General features: G+C 46.1%; 1 pseudogene; it reads left to right on the top strand.

The window, feature by feature from the left end:
- Window positions 1-257: 257 nt before the first annotated feature.
- Window positions 258-10,930, top strand: LOC148454884 (EF-hand calcium-binding domain-containing protein 12-like; annotated as a pseudogene).
- The last annotated feature ends 8,805 nt before the right edge of the window (window positions 10,931-19,735 follow it).

Here is a 19,735-nt window from a genome sequence, read left to right as displayed (position 1 = left end):
TGAACCTAATTTGCGTTTGTGAACAAATTAGAGTCTAATGTTGTTTTGTGAAGCAGAACCGCTAAAACAATGATCCTGGACATGTTCAGCCGCTTACATATTTCTCCATTCCAGGACCAGCCCTAGTGTAAGCTCCAGAGATCAGTCGCCCATGGAAATAGCAGAATAAGTAGGAGAATTTGTGGCACCGCTGCCTTTATGCTGCAGCGCACGTAACGCATGTTAGCTGCTCCAATGACATTATCCGGGATGAAACTATGCTGAATGTGACAATGGCTACAGAAGTCTCATTCCAGGACTTTCATCCACCAATGGATAATCACTTGACGGGGTATAAGCAGAGAGATCTGTCCCAGACTCGTTTCTTCAAGGTGGCCTGCAGGACGTTTGGACCTCCAAAGTCAAGGACATGACGCATCATTGCTCCCCCCATGGAAAAACTGCAATCTGGGTCAGTAAAGGTTACGGAACCATCGCTTGTGGCTTCTGGCAGCATCATTAAGTCAGAATCTGAAAGGATGGCTGAGATTGGAGAGACTAGTAACATCGGTCAGAACATTTCTGACTGGTTACTGGAAAGACAGAAGTTCAGGACCCAGTTGGACAGTATGGGGGGCATAGACAAATGGCTGCCTGGAAAACTGGACCTGACAGACCTAGAAACCAGGGTACAGGATAGGATGGATGAGAGAAGTCTCAAAAGCCAAATGTCCCTAGAAACCACTGAAGAAACGGTGGGTTCAGCACTTAGAAATCACAGTTTTCAGCAACTTTAGTCCAATCGACAGCCAAAAGGCAAACTTATCCTTCATCACCGGTGCAGCTTAAGGTGGGACTTAACCAGAAATGTGAAACACTTATCCTTATACTCTATGTAACTGCCCATTCAAATCTTTATAGTGTTACATGGGTATTTTAAACTGACATGAATCTTCTCCACCACTCAGTGGGAGCTGCCATGTTGGTTTTGCTAAGCGTGTTTTACATACTGATAGCTAAGACCATGTTATTATTACAGAAGGACAATATTCTTATTTATTAATAGGAGGTGTAAACAGGTAGAGGATGGTAAAACATAATGTTTATTTATTGACCCAAATCAGTCATTAAAAATGTGGGGTATACTTTAAATATGGTAAAGGGCAGTAAGCATTACACTATAATTTAACCACACACGCTTTAGCACTATATCCATTTCTGTGCACTGGAGTTCCACCTACACTGCTTCATCTTCTCCTGGCATCATTGCAGTTAAATTGGGGTCTAAGGAGCTGATTCAGACCCGCTCTCTAAGAAGCATTCGCTCGTTGATGGCGATGGTTCGCAATGTGCGCATGCGTATGCATCACAGTGCGCAAACTAGTCCGATCGATCGGGAAGCATACACTCGCAGACAGCCCAGCAGAGTGAGTGACAGGAGCAGCTGTTTGTGGGTGGTAACAGGGGCTGGCCACTAGAAATGGGGGAGTGGAGGTGCGAATGCAGTCATGCCCGAGTGTCTTAACGCCGTATCAGAGGCGTGCATAATTAACAGGCAGTGTCATTGTACTCGTCACCTGGTTGTTTTTTACACTGAAGTGCTCGCAGCGCTTGCAGTAGGGTATAGTCAACCTCAAGTGTTGCTTTCCCTTCCGATGGTACCCGATGTACCGATGGTTGCATACGCTTCCTGGAGATGTTGTGCGCTACTGGGTGTCTTAAGACAGGCTGGTGGGCGTCTGCATACACAAAACGATTGCACGCCAAGACATAGTGGGCGTGCTTATGCCTTGCCGTGCAATCGTCTGCCTTGCTGGTTGTGTGCCGAATTTACATAGGCTGTGTGCGTGCGAACGCATCTAGCGAGCGAGTCTGAATTGAGCCCTAAGTACTAAGCCTTGGAGGGAGAGAAAATGGATGGAGATAAAGTACCGACCAATCAGCTCCTTCACTACATAATATTAGCACCACTTTGGGTCATATATTGAACGCTAACTCACCTGGTGGCACCCCAGGATCCTCCAGTATGACAATACAAGGATCAGCATTCCCTCCAGAAATTATTTTGGCACCCCCTCATACTGACATACACCCCAAGTAGAGGCAGCATTTCAGTTTACTGATTAAATCTCTGATTAAATAATTATGGGTTTTCAGGGAACTTGCATTGGCTGCACTGAGAATGCATCTGCTCTGGTTTGAAACATCTTTTCACTTTTCCCAGATACTTGTGATATCTGATATACCTCAACTAGATGATCCCTGTTACCAGATAACTATAGTATTTTGCTTCCAGCCATATAAAACTGAGGCAGGCGGTCGCCGCATGATGAGGAGCTCGCAGTCCCGTGTGATCACACCCACCATCCAGCAGGCTAACCCAGAAGCCCTGGCTATCCTGGAAGGTTACCTGAATCAGTGCCGGCTGCGCTTGGTGGACCTCTATAACCAGACAGACAAGAGCAAGAGGAAGCAAATCTCCAGCCATGACCTGAAGACTGTGAGAAAAGAGGTGAAGATTTAAGAATGGTGGTTGGGTTGTTTGGTCAAAGGATAACTCTCTCCTAAGTTCTTATTTTCTCTTATTTATTACTTGTATATATAAATACATACTATATTTAAAAAACCTTTCTAATATAGCTATCGTATAGAAAAAGTGTATCCAGTGGTGCTGGCCCTCATGTAATAGGCTCCTCAGTTCCTGCATTCAACCTTGGATAGTTGAGAGGTTTATTGAACTGATCGCTGGACTGTAACGCAAGCCCTGCTCTTTCCTAGGCTAATTTTCCCATCAGTGACTTGCAGTTTGATGACCTGGTGATCTCACTCAGCAATAAGCAGCAAAAATCAAATCAACTACAAGGAGCTGTCAGTGGGACATTATTCCTAGAGGAAGAAGAACATGGAAGTTAGATTGCCTACCTGAATCCTCTGGCACATTCTCTTCATTTGATCTCACAAATGAAGATGAAGTATCTTCCCTCTTCTCTTCCTCCTACTGTATTACCTCTACTCTAGATCCTTACCCTCACAAATCAGTAAAGCTCTGTCTCCTGTGCTTATCCCAACCCTAACTAAAATCTGTAATCTCTCTCTCTACTGGCAACTTTCCTTCACTGTTCAAGCATGCAGTGATTACTCCTATTCTGAAAAAACAAAACTCTGACCCCAACACTCTCTCAAATTACCGTCCTATCTCCCAGTTCCCATGCCCCTCCAAGCTAATTGAGAGATTTGTCTACACCCACCTCACACACTTTCTTAACTCACATAACTTATTGGACCCACTTCAGTCCGGCTTCCATTCCCAACACTCCACAGAGACAGCACTGACTAAGGTAGTAAATGATCTGGTCACTGCCAAGGCTAAAGGCCATTACTCACTCCTAATTCTTCTAGATCTCTCTGCTGCTTTTGACACTGTTGACCACTCTCTTCTCATATACACACTACAATCCCTAGGTCTTAAGGACACAGCTCCTTCTTGGTTCTCTTCCCACCTATCTGATCGCTCTTTTACTGTTCGTTTTTCTGACTCTGCCTCCTCTTCACTACCTCTATCAGTTGGAGTACCGCAAGGCTCTGTATTAGGGCCTCTGTTATTCTCAATCTATACCTCCTCTCTTGGCAAACTAATCAGCTCTTTTGGATTTCAGCACCATCTGTATGCATATGATACTCAAATCTATGTATCTTCCCCAGATTTATCACCATCTGTACTGGTCCGTGTCACTGAATGTCTTTCTGCAATTTCATCTTGGATGTCATTTCGCCACCTGAAACTTAATATTTCTAAAACAGAATTAATTATATTTCCACCAGCCAATAATGGTTACCAAACTGATCTCTCTATCACTGTTGACAACTCGACAATCCACCCTGCCCCACAAGCTCACTGCCTTGGGTGTCATCCTTGACTCTGAACTGTCCTTTGTTCCCCACATTCAATCTGTCTCAAAATCATGTTACATACATCTAAAAAACATATCCAAAATTCGACCATATCTCACACAAGACACTGCAAAAACTCTAATCCATGCACTTATTATTTCCCGTATTGACTATTGCAATAGCCTCCTTACTGGTCTTCCCAAAAACAGGCTATCTCCATTACAATCAATTATGAATGCAACTGCAAGGCTTATCTTCCTTGCCAAACGTTCATCGTCTGCTACCCCGCTCTGTCAGTCCCTCCACTGGTTGCCGGTTTTCTACCGTATTCAATACAAAATACTCTTACTTACACATAAGGCTATTAACCAAACCACACCAACATACATCTCTTCACTCATTTCTAAATATCTCCCTACCCGACCTCTCCGCTCAGTACAAGATCTGCATCTCTCATCCCCATGCATTACTTGCTCCCATTCACGGTTACAGGACTTTCTTCGGGCTGCACCCACTCTATGGAATGCCTTAACTCACACAATACGACTTTCCTCTAGTCTCCAATCCTGCAAGCGATCCCTTAAAACTCACCTCTTCAGGCAAGCTTATCAGAACCCAGAACCACCCACATAACCTTCATAGCCTCCATATGTAATTACATCCCCATTCACAGTCCACACACAACCTCACACATCGTCTTTCTCTCACATCCTCATGACATTTGGCCAACATTCCGGTGTAAATGGGTCATGCAACTGTGCCTTCTGGCTGGACCAAAATGCAATATATAGCACCTATTCTTGTGTATCAATGCCTATTTCCCTATAGATTGTAAGCTTGGTTTTCTATCTAATGAATGAGAGACAAAGCTGAGAGCATGATAAGTGTGGTGGCTACGTCATACATCTATACATCACGGCTGTTAGTTTTTAGGTGGTGTTAATGGGAAATTTTCAATGAAATGAGTGGATAGTGATAACATGGCAGAAAACATGGTGTGACCATACTTACACTGCCCATGGCATGGACCATTATGCCTGTGGTAACGTCATCCTTTGTGGGTACAGAGAACAGATTGCTCCTTCACTACAAAAAAGCATAAGTACTGTTTTTGTTTGGGTGTGACGTGAGCTGCGATGCTGCGTATTTTGTGTCTCCGTTGGCCACGATCATGTTAAACATAAGTTTCCTCTGTCCTTGCAGATGCAGTGATGTATTTCCAGCCTCCCAGCGACCACAACACTGAGGGAGGCAATTCTCAGCCTGTGGTGACCCTCTCTGGGATGCTGGATGGCCTAGGAAGCATAAGAACAGAATCTTGGCCTGTCCACAGTGTGCAAAGCGGGGGGAGCGGGTCACAGTTTCTGCAGGTGCCCCCGGTGAGTTTGGAGGAAAGAAGACTCCTCAGCTATGAGGACATGGAGGACATTGGGAAGAACTACAGAGAGAGGAAGTGCAGAGTAAAGGTGAGGATACCAAAGATGGAGAGACGAAGGCATTGCCACCACTCCCGTTGTTACTGAACTACAAGTCTCAGCATCCTTTGCCAGAGAGTTATACTTCGTACAGGAATAGCAGTCATCACTGTCAGCGGCACTTACCCTTACCCTATATTGGGTGCAGGGGATGCGTCTGAAATTGGCATCTACTGTGCATTCACACAACTCATAATAGAACGCAACACAGCAAACCCATGAAACATCCACAAAATGCGCATCCATATTGTTGCCATCCAATTAGTATCCTTACTCAAAATGGCGTACCACTATGAATAGTGCATATATTCGCATAGATGCATGTGCAACCCGCAACGCCTGCGCGGTCTGCAAAAAATCACTAGATGCGGCCGCCTACGAACCTGTGCATGGTTCAGGATCAGGCCCTTAGTGTCAGGCTTAGGGAACCTGGCGACAGCACAGTTAGAGCAGTGCCATTTGGTGTGCACTGGCAATGCTGCCGTGGATGCTCATTCCCTGCCTTCTACACGGGAAGGGGAAACAGTAGAGCTGGTGGAACAGTACCGGAGACAGGGGCTGCAGCAGTATTACAAGATCCTGAGACTGTGCCAGGCCTATGAGGTTCCTCTCACTGAGAAGCTGCTGGAACGAGGTGAGGAACCAGTTTTATAATGTGTGCTCTAGAGACTTTCATCTTGAATTGGGGATATTCCTGGTGCCAGGGTCCGATTCAGCTTTAGACAGAGAAGGCTGAGAGGTGCCTAAATAGGGGAAGCAGCATCTGATTGTAGCTGAGGGGAGGATGAAATGTATATAGTAGGGACACTATATTCTGTAACATAACTGGGAAAGCTATATAATGTACTACGTAAATAGGGGAATCACTTTTTTTATTTTAGTCAATCAAATACTAAAATATTATAGTATCCATGCAAACATATCTATCACTCAATGTACTGAAATAATTAAATTGAGACAAATATAACTTTAACAGTCCATTTAACTATGAATGAAAGACAGACTTTTCATATTTGCAAATTAATTTGAAAGTGCACCAGTATACATGGTCATCTGTATGATATAGCAGTGATTCCCAACCTTGGTCCTCAAGGCACACTAACAGTCCTGGTTTTGGTGATATCTATGCTAAAGCACAAATGGTTTAATCAAAATAAGGTACTAATTAAGGGCCTGATTCAGAGCCGCTCGTAAGCGGCCGCACGTTCGCTCCGAGCAATGTTCGCACATCTGCGCATGCGTATGGGTCGTAATGCGCATGCGCCACCCTGTCATTGCGGTTGGAAATCATGCGCTCTCAAAACAGCGAAGGCCTGCTAATTTGAGTGACAGAATGAGGCGTTTGTGGGTGGTAACAGGGGAAGGTGCTTGAAAACGGGGAGTGGAGATCCGAACGCAGGCGTGCCAAAATGTCAAAATGGGCGTTTAATGGGTGTGCATAATTAACAAAGCAGCGTCATCGACCACGTCACTTGGTTGTCTTTTAGCCTGAACTGCTTGCAGTGATTGCGGGAAGTAAAACCTACCACAAGCACTGCGAGCAGTTCAGATGCCTTTCGATGTACTCGATTAATCTAATAAATAGCGGAGATGACGTATGATGCAAACGGCCAGGGGGCGTCTTTACAAAATAACGAGCACATGTTTCATTCACCCGCTCAGACATTGAGGCGTCAACAGACCGCAAAGAGCGAGCGCTCAATTTAAATAGCCCACCCCTTTTTCTGAATGACCGTTCGCAAATAGCATCCGGCTCTGAATCAAGCCCTAAGTTCTTTGTGCTCAAGTATGGTTATCCTTAAAACCTGGACTGTTAGTGTGCCTTGAGGACCGTGGTAGGGAACCCCTGTGTTATAGGGTAACACGGTAATCCAGGCACCACCCATTACATAACAGCGTGTGCTATCATGAGCAAATAAATTACTTTTACAAACTGCAATAGGTCCCAGCAGCCCTAGGGGCCCCTGTATGCTGCGCAGGCTCTGGGCTGGTTATTTCATTACCCCATCATTGCAGTCACTGGAACACAAGTACAAACCACTCAGTGGACATAGGAATGTTTCTAGATCAAATTTTCAAAATTCAAAATTAGAAACTCTTCTGTTTCTACTAATCAGATCTCACTGGTGGTGAGCGTGGAACCATTCTAATCAGACCTCACTGGAGGTGAATGTGGAACCATACTAATCAGACCTCACTGGAGGTGAGCATGGAACCATATTAATCAGTCCTTACTGGAGGTGACCATGGAACCAAACTAATCAGACCTCATTGGAGGTGAGTGTGGAATCATACTAATCAGACCTCACTGGAGGTGACCATGGAACCAAACTAATCAGACCTCACTGGAGGTGAGCGTGGAACCATTCTAATCAGACCTCACTGGTGGTGAGCGTGGAACCATACTAATCAGACCTCATTAATGGTGAGAGTGGAACCATACTAATCAGACCTCACTGGAGGTGAGCGTGGAACCATACTAACCAGACCTCACTGGAGGTGAGCGTGGAACCATACTAATCAGACCTCACTGGAGGTGAGTGTGGAATCATACTAATCAGACCTTACTGGAGGTTAGCGTGGGACCATACAATTGTGTCTGCATGGTAAGATGTAGGTAATACTGTAACACAGCCTATAAATCTCTCCATATTGTCTGTGCCTCTATAAACAGCATTATTATATCCCGGGGACAAACTGATCACCTGCGGACCAGGGCACCAGCTGCCGCTTCGCCAGCCCGGAACAGTAACCATGTCCAAGGATAAATTCAAGGGAAAGAGCGGAGCATCAGGGAGTGATGCCCAGGAGAGCGGGACAGTGCCACATTGACAGCCAGGAACAGCAATGAGGCCCAAGGATAGGTCCATGAGAAAGAGCAGTGCATCAGCGAATGATCCCCAGGGGACAGAGAAGGTGCACACGGTTAGATCTCCTGGGAGCAGGTGAGTTGCCGTACTGTGTCAGGTCATGTGATACTCAGGATGCTGGCACTATGCTCTTTGGCAAAGGGGACACATAGACATAATGTATAAATGGCGCAAACAATCTATACCTCTTCCCACTAGGGAAGGGTGAAATGCCCCCCACAAATATACGTCATGCTAAAATTTAACATGACCAGGTGACCCCCATCCATATGTTGGCCACAAAGCACCTTCACCCCCTGCTATTATATGGAGACAAATACCCTCGGTGAAATATATTCAGAAACATTCTGTATATGTACATGCCTTAAACATAGCACAGGAGTATGGCAATGTTTCAATTAAAGTTTCAACAACAGTATGACATTTGGGGAACATGTCCAGCCAATGCGAGAGTCCCACCCTGACTTTCCAGAAATCAGAAAACCACCTAAGAAGTCTACAGTTAGTGGAGATAGCTCTGTTGTCCCATAAGGGATGAACCAATACTTGATCCAAGTCATTATTGTGGAAAGGGAACCCTAGCTGGGGCACAGGTTGAAGCCGTGTTCAAAATCACGGGTTGGAGCCATGTTGGAGCCCGGGCTTATGTCTGAAATGGGTATAACAAACTTTTTATCTCTTCTTCCCTCTTTCACCTGCCAAGTCACCATTGCTGTTCTTCTGCAGCTTGTAGACAATATCATCACTGACCTCTTCCGATCCGCCAATGAGCTTAGTAGGGTAACCCAGGAAAACCCTTTCTGACCACAGCGTACCTGGCTTAGACCCGGGAAAATCCCTGGTCATGACCATGGCCACGGACCTGGGTCACATAACCCAGGTTGAACTATTCACACTGACACATGACCTGTTTTTTTTCCCCGGGTCCTTGCCTCGGTGTGAGAGGGATATTAGTTGTAGCTTTACGTTTAAGAAAGTTATACCACTCTCAGACATACTTTGCTTAAGCTTCAACAGGGCTATGCGTTACTGTTAGTTCTGCCAAATAAAACATGGGAATTCCCGGGTGAGCAAACCCATAGCCCCAGATGTAATAAAATTGCCGAGACCTGGAGTGGCTGTTATAAGTTAGAGAACACAATCATCTTTATCAAATTGACTTGACCCAAATAAGATTGGGGGAGATTGTTTGTCATTTCTTGAATGGAAGTTTTGTTTCAGGGTTTTATGTTACTTGTATTCTTCTTATTCAATACTTCCTCCATTCTGTTTTGTATATCCTAGTGATGGCCCGTATCCTTGGGAAACCTATGTCAAATGGGTCAGGACTAAAGTGAGGGGCAAGAAAAGAGTGAGGTTAGAAACTCTGAGATGTTGGATGACGTATGAGCAGTTTCAGGAAATGATTGGGTGAGTTGTGGGAGGACAAAGGGGTTCAGAGTCCTGGTACAAAGACTGATCCGTACATGTCATTCAGCACGGCCACTGGCCAGAATACACCTGCCCTCCATATATAGCGACACTTTTACCAAGACAAATCTAGCGCACGATTCCCAAGCACATTCAAAAAGGGAACCAAACACCCCTCGGCGTCCCTTCAGTTGCTGCTGGTAACAGAGGTACCATGGTGGTGTTATACCTCCCAACTGCCTGCAGAGGGCGTACTTGCCTACTTTCAGCTCCCTCCTTCCGGGAGGGAGTTGTCAGGCTTCCACAGCGGGGAGGGGTATCACATCTGAAAGAGGGCGTGATGCGTGGATGATACTCTATTGGGGGTGGAGCATAGGGACGTGACCGCAATCGCATCAACATGGCGCCCGCCCCCTCTTCACAGTGCTGAAATTGACGGTGGTGGGGCCACAATGACTCGATTCAGCTCAAATCACGTCATCAGGGCCCACGGGGGGGAGGGGTAGGCGACCGCCGGGAGACTTTCCTGCCTTTCTGGGGGGCCGGACGCGGCACTGGATTTTCAGGAAGCTTCTGGCCGAATCGGGAGGGTAGGCAAGTCTGACATAGGGACTTTCCCCTCAAATCGTGACAGTACTTTTTTACTTTTCATATAGACCCCATGCATGGGGGTGATGGTGCAGTTCACCATCTTCTATAACATATTAAAAAAATATATATATTTTTTTCAGATTGTTCAGTTTTGATTGGATTAGAATAAGAAACTGAATACAAATTTGAAAATAATTTATCGACTATAAATAGCATGAAGTGAGCCTATTGGTTACATCACCGACAGCTTCTAGTTATGTTCTACTAAATGCAATCCTTCCCTATAACCCCGAGCTATGTATGTGCGGAAGAGGCCCCGCCCATCTCCAACATGACCTTGGCGGTATCTTTACTAACAAACGTTCTCAAAACATCTCAATATGTGGAATATATAATACTATTATCCCCCTTTATTCTTTATTATGTTTAGAAACCTGAAGCGGCGGTTCTTACATCGGATGACAATGCGTTTTGGCCAGGACACCTTGACAGGACATCTATCTGCTGAAAGCTGCTGAGAGAGGCTCAAACCCATCACTGACTAGGAACCAAATCAATCACAGAGGCTAATGGGGGTATCCACTTAGCAACATACAAATGACAGCACGATTGCGACATTGCAATCGTGCTGTCGTTTGTATAGCTAGTGATGTGCCTAGACTGAACGTTCACTCGTTCAGTCCTGGCACATCCCTCATCCCCACACATGCAGAACCTGACGTGATCGTCAGGTTGACCTGCATGTACGGGCGATGTCGGATGTTGGAAGCGACCCGCGGGCACGCGCATCGCGGGTCACTTCCGTCCAAAACATCCCCGATGCATGCGCGATTTACAAGCGATTGCACGATAACGACATCATTATCGTGCAATCGCTTGCTTAAATCGCTTAGTGGATCCCCCCTATAAGACCTCTCTGAAACGTCTGTGTTGTCTAAATGTAATAAAATCAGAAGTTACATTTGTTATTTTCGTCACTGTTTATGGTGCGGGAGGTGGAGGGCCTACGAAATCTAAGGCGATGTTGGGTATTAGTTATTAAATAAGGAATGTAATGAGTTAATTGAATGACGGAGACGGCACATAACCCAGGGCGCCCTCTGGCTTTGAATGGTTGCTATAGGTTATAGCACATTTTCTACCCAATTATCTATGCGTCAGATTTCATAAACGCCCCTCAGTATGTGTAATAGCAACTGCCGCAAGGAATATCCAATCACATGTACCGGTTATGATTATGAAGCTATTATATGTGGCACTACCTCAGCTTTATGTGTAGTTTGAGGCGATTACAGTTATACAGTTATGGTGTGATTTATAGAAGCCCATCATCTTCATACACATCCGATTCCACCTCTCTAGTGACGTGACAAAGAAAATGAAAAGACAGGGCTTATTATTCCCCAACGCGTCCTTGCACATGGTAAAGATGAACTCTAATACGCTGAGCCTGTGAGCTACGCATTTTGCGAGTTATCTCCTTAGAACTAGGGGAGCTTTTTATGCAGGGTTTCAGGGTTTCATTCAGAGGCGGCCGTACGGTCTACGACCGCACGGCTGCCTCGATGTTTGTCTAGTGCGCATTCACACGAGGGAGCCGGCTCCTTCGTGCGCATGCGTGAGACCCGCTACGACCGACAGCGCCGGTCGTAGCGGGTCTCTTTCCAAAGAGGGTGAGCTGTCGATGTTGATTGACAGCTCACCACGTTTGGAAGGCGGGCCGGGGGGGTGGCAGCCCAAATGGAGGCATTCCCATGGGAACGCCTACCATTTGGGGGAGGCCCCAGAGCTTCCGGCTCTGACAGAGCCAGAAGCTCTCCGGGGCTTACGACAAGTGAGACCCTACCCTAGGGTCTCGTTGTAAGCCCTGATGGTCGCGATGGTCTATGACCATCGTGACCATCACCCTAGTGGTCATTAGAGCTGTGGGTGTAAACCCACAGGCTAACGACCGAAACAGAGGTGGGCGGTCAGGATGCAAGCGGCCGCCCATTTTCTGAGCGACCGCTTGCATCCTCCGACCGCCTCTGAATGAGGACCTCAGTCTCTAGCTTATAAATGCCCATAAAACATTTGTAATTAGGTTTCCTGGGTAACTATGAACTGTATAAAAATTGGAAGACAACATTGACCATCTCAGCATTAGACAATATTTTTACAAATGCACTAACCTGGCCTGAATTAAATGCAGTCCCAGTTATTATAAATGGAAAACATACAGGACAGATGGGAATAGGTTCTCACAAGTGACTTGGCTCATTCGGGAAAAGGTATCTATAGTGCTAATGAGAACATGGCACAGTGTGACCCAGGGAAAGCATCGTATTGCTGTGTGCGGTCAGGGAGGAGAGTCTTTCTGCTTTGATGGGAAATAAGTAGCTGCCACACTGGAAATCCCTTCTTTTTTCTGGATCAACACTTTTATGGAGCGTACACACTAGACGATATGCTCCCTGAGTGATGTCTAGTGTATCCCCAGCAGGGTGTGCTCTATGTCGTTCATGACATTGAGCACACCCGCTGAACGATATCTTTAACAATATCATTCAGCGCCGGGCTCTCTCCCCCATTCCCCAACATATGCTTTCAGAGGTGCAAAGGAGGAGGGAGGAGGCGTGCAATATATATATATGTATTAGAGATGTGCAGGTCCAGTTCCCAGAGAACCGACAACAACCGAATTTAGGGGTACTGAGTCCCGGTTTGGATCTTCCCACATTTTGTAGCTCGGATTTTAAAACCAAACTTGGGTTTTGGAGTGCATGCTAATAGGGGAAAATTACGTCATTTTAGCTGTGTTTTTAATTATTTTTTCCTTAAAATACACATCCAAAATCAAAACCAAAACACAAAGATGAATCCGGATCGAAAACCAAAATGCGGGAGCATGCACACATCTCTAATATACTGTATATAAAATATATATATATATATATATATATATTGCCTTGATGATAATGATGACAATCAGCAGACACTTCCGATTGGCTAAGTGTGTCTTCCATGATCCCTTACACTGATACTCTTAATTTAATGTTGTGGCTGTTGCTATCTATTTGTATTATCTATTAGATATTTGCAATTTCAGGGAGCAGATTCTAATTTAATATTTTTGAATACATCGGATGATTGTGTTAATTGGACTTTTTGCACTTTCATTCCCTTCAACAATCCATCTCTCCAAGCGTAAGGAGGTGCAAATATCAAATCTACATAAGGACATTAGCATTCACTTATTTTTTTTGTTTGCATGTGTGCATTTTTCACACCAAGTATGCAGTCATTTGCCCAATTTATAATATAGAGTCAGGTGCATAAATATTGGGACATTGACAGAGTTTTCATATTTTGTCCTCTATTCACCACCACAATGGCTTTGAAATTAAACAAACAAGATGTGCTTTAACTGCAGACTTCAGATTTAATTTGAGAGTAATTACATCCAAATCAGGTGAACGGTGTAGGAATTACAACGGTTTCTATATGTGCCTCCCACTTTTTAAGGGGCCAAAAGTAATGGGACAAACTAAACAATCCTAAATCTAACTTTCACTTTTTAATACATTGTTGCAAATTCTTTGCAGGCAATTACAGCCTGAAGTCTGGAATGCATAGACATCACCAGATGCTGGGTTTCATCCCTGGTGATGCTCTGCCAGGCCTCTACTGCAAATGTCTTCAGTTCCTGCTTGTTCTTGGGACATTTTTCCTTCAGTTTTGTCTTCATCAAGTGAAATGCATGCTCAATCGGATTCAGGTCAGGGGATTGACTTGGCCATTGCATAACATTCCACTTTTTAGCCTTAAAAAACTCTTTGGTTGCTTTTGCAGTATGCTTCGGGTCACTGTCCATCTGCACTGTGAAGCGCCGTCCAATGAGTTCTGAAGCATTTGACTGAATATGAGCATATAATATTGCCCAAAACACTTCAGAATTCATTCTGCTGCCTTTGTCAGCAGTCACATCATCAATAAATACAAGGGAACCAGTTCCATTGGCAGCCATACATGCCCACGCCATGACACTACCACCACCATGCTTCACTGATGAGGTGGTATGTTTTGGATCATGAGCAATTCCTTTCCATCTCCATACTCTTCTCTTCCCATCACTCTGGTACAAGTTGATCTTTGTCTCATCTGTCCATAGGATGTTGTTCCAGAACTGTAATGGCTTTTTTAGATGTTGTTTGGCAAACTCTAATCTGGTCTTCCTGTTTTTGAGGCTCACCAATGGTTTACATCTTGTGGTGAACCCTCTATATTCACTCTTGTGAAGTCTTCTCTTGATTGTTGACTTTGACACATATACAACTACCTCCTGGAGAGTGTTCTTGAAGAAAAGAAGAAGTTCTGAAAAGGAGTAGAGGCAGACGGCAAGGGAGAAGATGTCAGGAAGAAGAGAGAAGAGCTGTCAAGATCAAGCAAAGAGGAGCCATCCAAAGCAACAATCAAAGACAACACCATTGGCTGGAAGAGGCCAGGAGACTGTGGGTGAAGCTGAAGAAGTCCTGAAGTCCTGGCCAGTGGACGGCTCTTGCTCTAGGCCTAACTCCCCCTTCAATGCATCCACATATTGGGCAAAAGTCCCAAGCCAAAATGTTGTACATGCCCGTGAAGGGCTGTGAAGCACCCATGAGTATTTACCCACTAGGGCTCTGCACTAGTGCTGGCCTGTTTGGTGGGCAGAGTACTAGGATTCTTAATACATTTTTGCCCTGCACCCTATGCTCCAGGGAGGTGATTTCCAACCTTTAGATGCCTCAGACCCATGGCGACACCCGACACCATTTTCCCACCAAAACATCTGTCTCCCCACCAAAACAGGGCACCCATTGACATTAATAGGTAGATAAAAGGAGTAACCCTTTATAGGCCAAAATAGTTCAATTGGCTCTAATAATCTTCTTTGCAAATATGTTTCCCAGCAGTCAGGTTTCCTTTACAGCTGTTCAGCCTGGTATTGATTATGTTGATACTTTTCTGTGACTTAATTGTACTTTCTCGATTGGGTCCATCTACAGCCACAAGCTGATGGCAATTCATTTTGGGTGATTACTGTCACTTGGAGAAATTGTATCTTTACTAATATAAGAATGTTGTGTCTGTCTATATGTTCCAAGTTGGCGCAAAAACTACTGAACTGATTTTCATGAACTGCATGAATTGTTAGAGGAAATTCCTAGAAATAACCTGCACTTTGTTTCATCTTCATCCGTCAAGTTAAAGTTGAGCAATAACATAAACAAAATTATTTGACATATTCAATGTAAGAAAGAAGTGTGTTACCAAGCGTGCGGCTGGTAAGGGGTGGGGGGAGAGCTGCTTTATGCCTGCGGTCACTTGAATAGGATAGGCTACATAGCAGTCTGTGCACAGGGCACACAGTGACATTGGTGTGAGTGGTGGGTGAATAGGATAGGTTACATAGCAGTCTGTGCACAGGGCACATAGTGACATTGGTGTGAGTGGTGGGTGAATAGGATAGGCTACATAGCAGTCTGTGCACAGGACACACAGTGACATAGGTGTGAGAGGTGGGTGAATAGGATAGGTTACATAGCAGTCTGTGCACAGGGCACACAGTGACATTGGTGTGAGTGGTGGGTGAATAGGATAGGCTACATATCAGTCTGTGCACAGGACACACATTGGCATTGGTGTGAGAGGCAGGGCCAGTTCTACCATTATGCATGGTACGCAGCTGAGTAGGGTGCCACATAGTGGAGGGAGCCTCAGCTGCGTACCATGCAGGCCGACTGTGTCTTTGTGACACAGCTGCACTTCGTGTGTAGCGCTGATCGGACGGAGCGCTGACCCGACGGAGCTCTACACAGTGTCAAACACACAGCCGGCACCGGCAGCTGTGTGTTTGTTGTGATTAGCATCCAGTGCACCCACTGCCAGAGCTATCTTCTGCAGTGGGTAATGGAAGAGACGTCATGACGTCTCTCCCATGATGCAAAGCGGCCCAGCCCGGGAGGATGGATGGAGGAGCTGGGGGCACTAAAAGGGGGGCTACTACTGGGGGCACTAAAAGGCAGGACTACTACTGGGGGCACTACAAGGGGGCTACAAGGGGGGACTACTACTGGGGGCACTACAAGGGGGGGCTACTACTGGGAGCACTACAAGGGGGGCTACTACTGGGGGCACTTCAAAGGGGGTCTACTACTGGGGGAACTACAAGGGGGGGCTACTACTAGGGGCACTACAAGGGGGGCTACTCCTGGGGCACTGCAAGGGGGACTACTACTGGGGGCACTAAAAGGGGGGGCTACTACTGGGGGGACTACTACTGGGGGCACTACAAGGGGGGACTACTACTAGAGGCACTACAAGGGGGGACTACTACAAGGGGGGATTACTACTGGGGGCACTACAAGGGGGGGCTACTACTGTGGCCACTGCACAAGGGGGGAACCTCCACTGGGGGCACAACAATGGGGTGACTACTACAAGGGGGGATTACTACTAGGGGCACTACAAGATGGGGGACTACTACTAGGGGCACTATTTAAAGGGTAATACTTGGGGTACTGCATAGGGGGGAAATACAACTGGGGCCACTGTTTAAAGGGCACTGCATAAGGGGTACCACTTTTGGGGGCACTGCATGGGGGGATTACAACTGGGGGCACTATATAAGGGGCACTGCATAGGGGGTACCACTATTTGGGGTACTGCATGGGGGGGCTACTACTGGGGGCACTATATAAGGGGTTTACTACTGGGGGCACTGTAAAAGGGGCACTGCATAAGGGGGCGTCAAAAAATATACTTGCTTACCAAAAAATTTTGGCTAGGGCCAGCCCTGTACGCTGGCCAAAGTCTGCATAGCAAGGGATTGGATGGCAATCACTGTGCCAAATATGGAAACCTGGTTATCTTTGGATCGTGTGGTTGCTGCACATGAAAAGTATGTTCATACCGCTAGAGGCTCGGTGTGGAAGTATTATGATACTTGGGAAAGATGGCTCGATTCTCCATATAGTCGTTCAAGGTTGATGGCACCCAGCCTGTTTACTATCTTGTCCCAAGCTTCTATATTTAAATAACAATAATAATAATATTTGTATAATGCTGTGCAAACTGTCTTTACCATGTATATATGTACCCAAATACCTTATTTGTTGTTTGACATGCATGTGATGAATGATATACCGTACACATGCTATTTGGATAATAAAAAGTGAAACCACACACAAGATTTTTTTATTTATTTTTTGCTTTATGTACTATTTTTTGTTTTTATTATTGTAATGTTTATATTATTGTATAATGTAAATTTATTGCATATTTTAAAAACTCAATAAAAAATTATTGGATTCAGAAAAAAAAAAGCAAACAAGAAATAGATGAAAGGTAAGCACTACTGTCCCTCTTTCCTTTCCCTCTGATGGGGCCTTGACTAACAATGCGCTCAGCTGCGGCAAAGAAACGTTGCTGGACAATGGAACTGGACTTTGGGAAAGGACAGGCATGGGAATTGGGGTTCGCAGACAGCCAGTTCTTACCTGGATTCTTGGTTTCCTCAGGCCCATAGCCCAGGGTTGCCTACCTTTAATATTCTCTTCCCGGGAGAAGCCCGGGTAAGAGAAGCAGCAGGGGGCCGACGGGGGCAGGGCTTGACGATTTGCGTCATTAAGCCCCACCCCCTCACGGTAAAATTGCTGCGATTGGGCACAATTTACATAGGGGGCGGGGCCAAATGGTGTGATTCATGCAGAATCACAGCTTAAGCCCCGCCCCCTTCACGGAGACCCGCGATTGCCGCGGGTATTCTCCTAATTCTGCCCACTTCACTAGGAAGTGGGCAGAATGCGGGGAAAATGCCTACCCTTCCGGGGGTGCGGGGGGTTACCCGAAAAATCGGGAGCCTCCCGCGAAAACCGGGAGGGTAGGCATGTATGCCATAGCCCCGCTGCAAGCCAGACGCATCCATCCACAGGGTCCCCTGGGGCGGTCTTGACAGGTGATGGGGGGGTTCTCCACTGCACTACCTGGGTTTGTGAGTTGGAACACGACAGTGGATTTCTTTACAACCTGTAAAACTGAAACCTCAGCAAACAAAAGGCAAAGGGGTAAAATAAAAAACAGACGACACTCAGCTGTGCGCTGCAGTCAGCTCCGCACGAGACACAGGCTGCCGCTGCTTGGTAGGGAAGGGAAATCGAGACCCGCAGTCCCATGCTCAAATAAAAAAGCAAACAATAAGGGGGCGTGGCCACGGAGAGCATGCTGTAGCTCACGTATTGGTGCGCTCTCCGGACCCTACTATCCTGCTTACCCATCCTGACCTCTCCCCCGGGACCCAAAACCGGTGTATGTCTGGCGGAATGTGCGGTGACTGCACTGTACAGCGTTGGTGTGAAAACGAGGGCTGACTCACCCAGCAGCAGGCTGTTTGAGAGAGATGCGACCAGATCACGTGTGCCATTGGTGCCATCTTCCTAACTGGGCAGAGTCCTGCAGCGGCTCCTGAGAGACAGGAGGTGATACTCCCTGGTGGCTGAAGCGGAGCTGAGGCATACCCTGTGGCCTTCCAGAGTGGCTGACGGCGAGAGTGTACACCCTGGGCATGTGAGTGGGCTCCATTCTCCATTCTGCACTACAGGGCTGTGACTCTCATGGTGCTATATTTGCAGCTACAGCCTCCTCTGCATGTAATCACCTGCAGCAGCTTTTACTATTAAAGTGCCTCTCTATGTCTCATTTGTGCAATACTACCATGAAGAAAGAGGTGTCACTTTCACTTATATTTATTCCTATATAATTATATATTCTGCTATAGTCAGCGATAACCAGACAGAACCTCCCATTTCACCCTCATGATGGGGAAGAATTCAGCTGCAACAGCTAAACTGGAGAAGTTCTGCAGAATACCTCTGGCCCAGTCCACTTCTGCGGCACAGGGGGCGATTCCCCTCCTACATCCCCTGTGGAGTCACTAACCTTGGCTCAGTCCTCTGACACTGCGCTTCAATGTGTCCTTGAGGCAGTGACAACTTGTGAGGCTAGGTTGTCAGAGAAGATTGGGAAAGTACAGTCCGATCTTTCAATTATACACCATGACCTACAGTGTGTGCATGAGATAGTTGGTGAGGTGAAGATGCGGACTTCCACTTTGGAGGATAAGATTACTCCTTTAAGTGTCCGTGTTAACTCTATGGATTCCCAGATTATCTCCATACGAGGAAAATGTCTGACATGGAGGGACGCCTAAGGCGCAATAATGTTCAATTCGTGGGGTTCCCAGAGAAGGAGGAGGGAACCAATCCTGAAAAATTCCTGGAAAAATGGTTGTGCAACACGTTCGATTCTACCTCTTTCTCATCTTATTTTACAATTGAGAGAGCTCATCGGGTGCCTTCTAGACCCCTACCACCTGGGGCACCACCACGTACTCTCATAGTGAAGTTCTTACATTTCCGTGATCGGGACTCTGGGCCTGATCCAGAGCCGGACGCTCTGACAGAGCGCTCGCTCTGAATCAGGGCCGGCCTTCTTGTTTTTTAG

Source organism: Taudactylus pleione, unplaced genomic scaffold, assembly GCF_031769625.1.
Source record: "Taudactylus pleione unplaced genomic scaffold, aTauple2 ptg000969l, whole genome shotgun sequence".
Classification (NCBI taxonomy): Eukaryota; Metazoa; Chordata; class Amphibia; order Anura; family Myobatrachidae; genus Taudactylus; species Taudactylus pleione.
The sequence above is the reverse complement of the archived record's forward strand: the minus strand, read 5'-3'. Positions and strand labels throughout refer to the sequence as shown.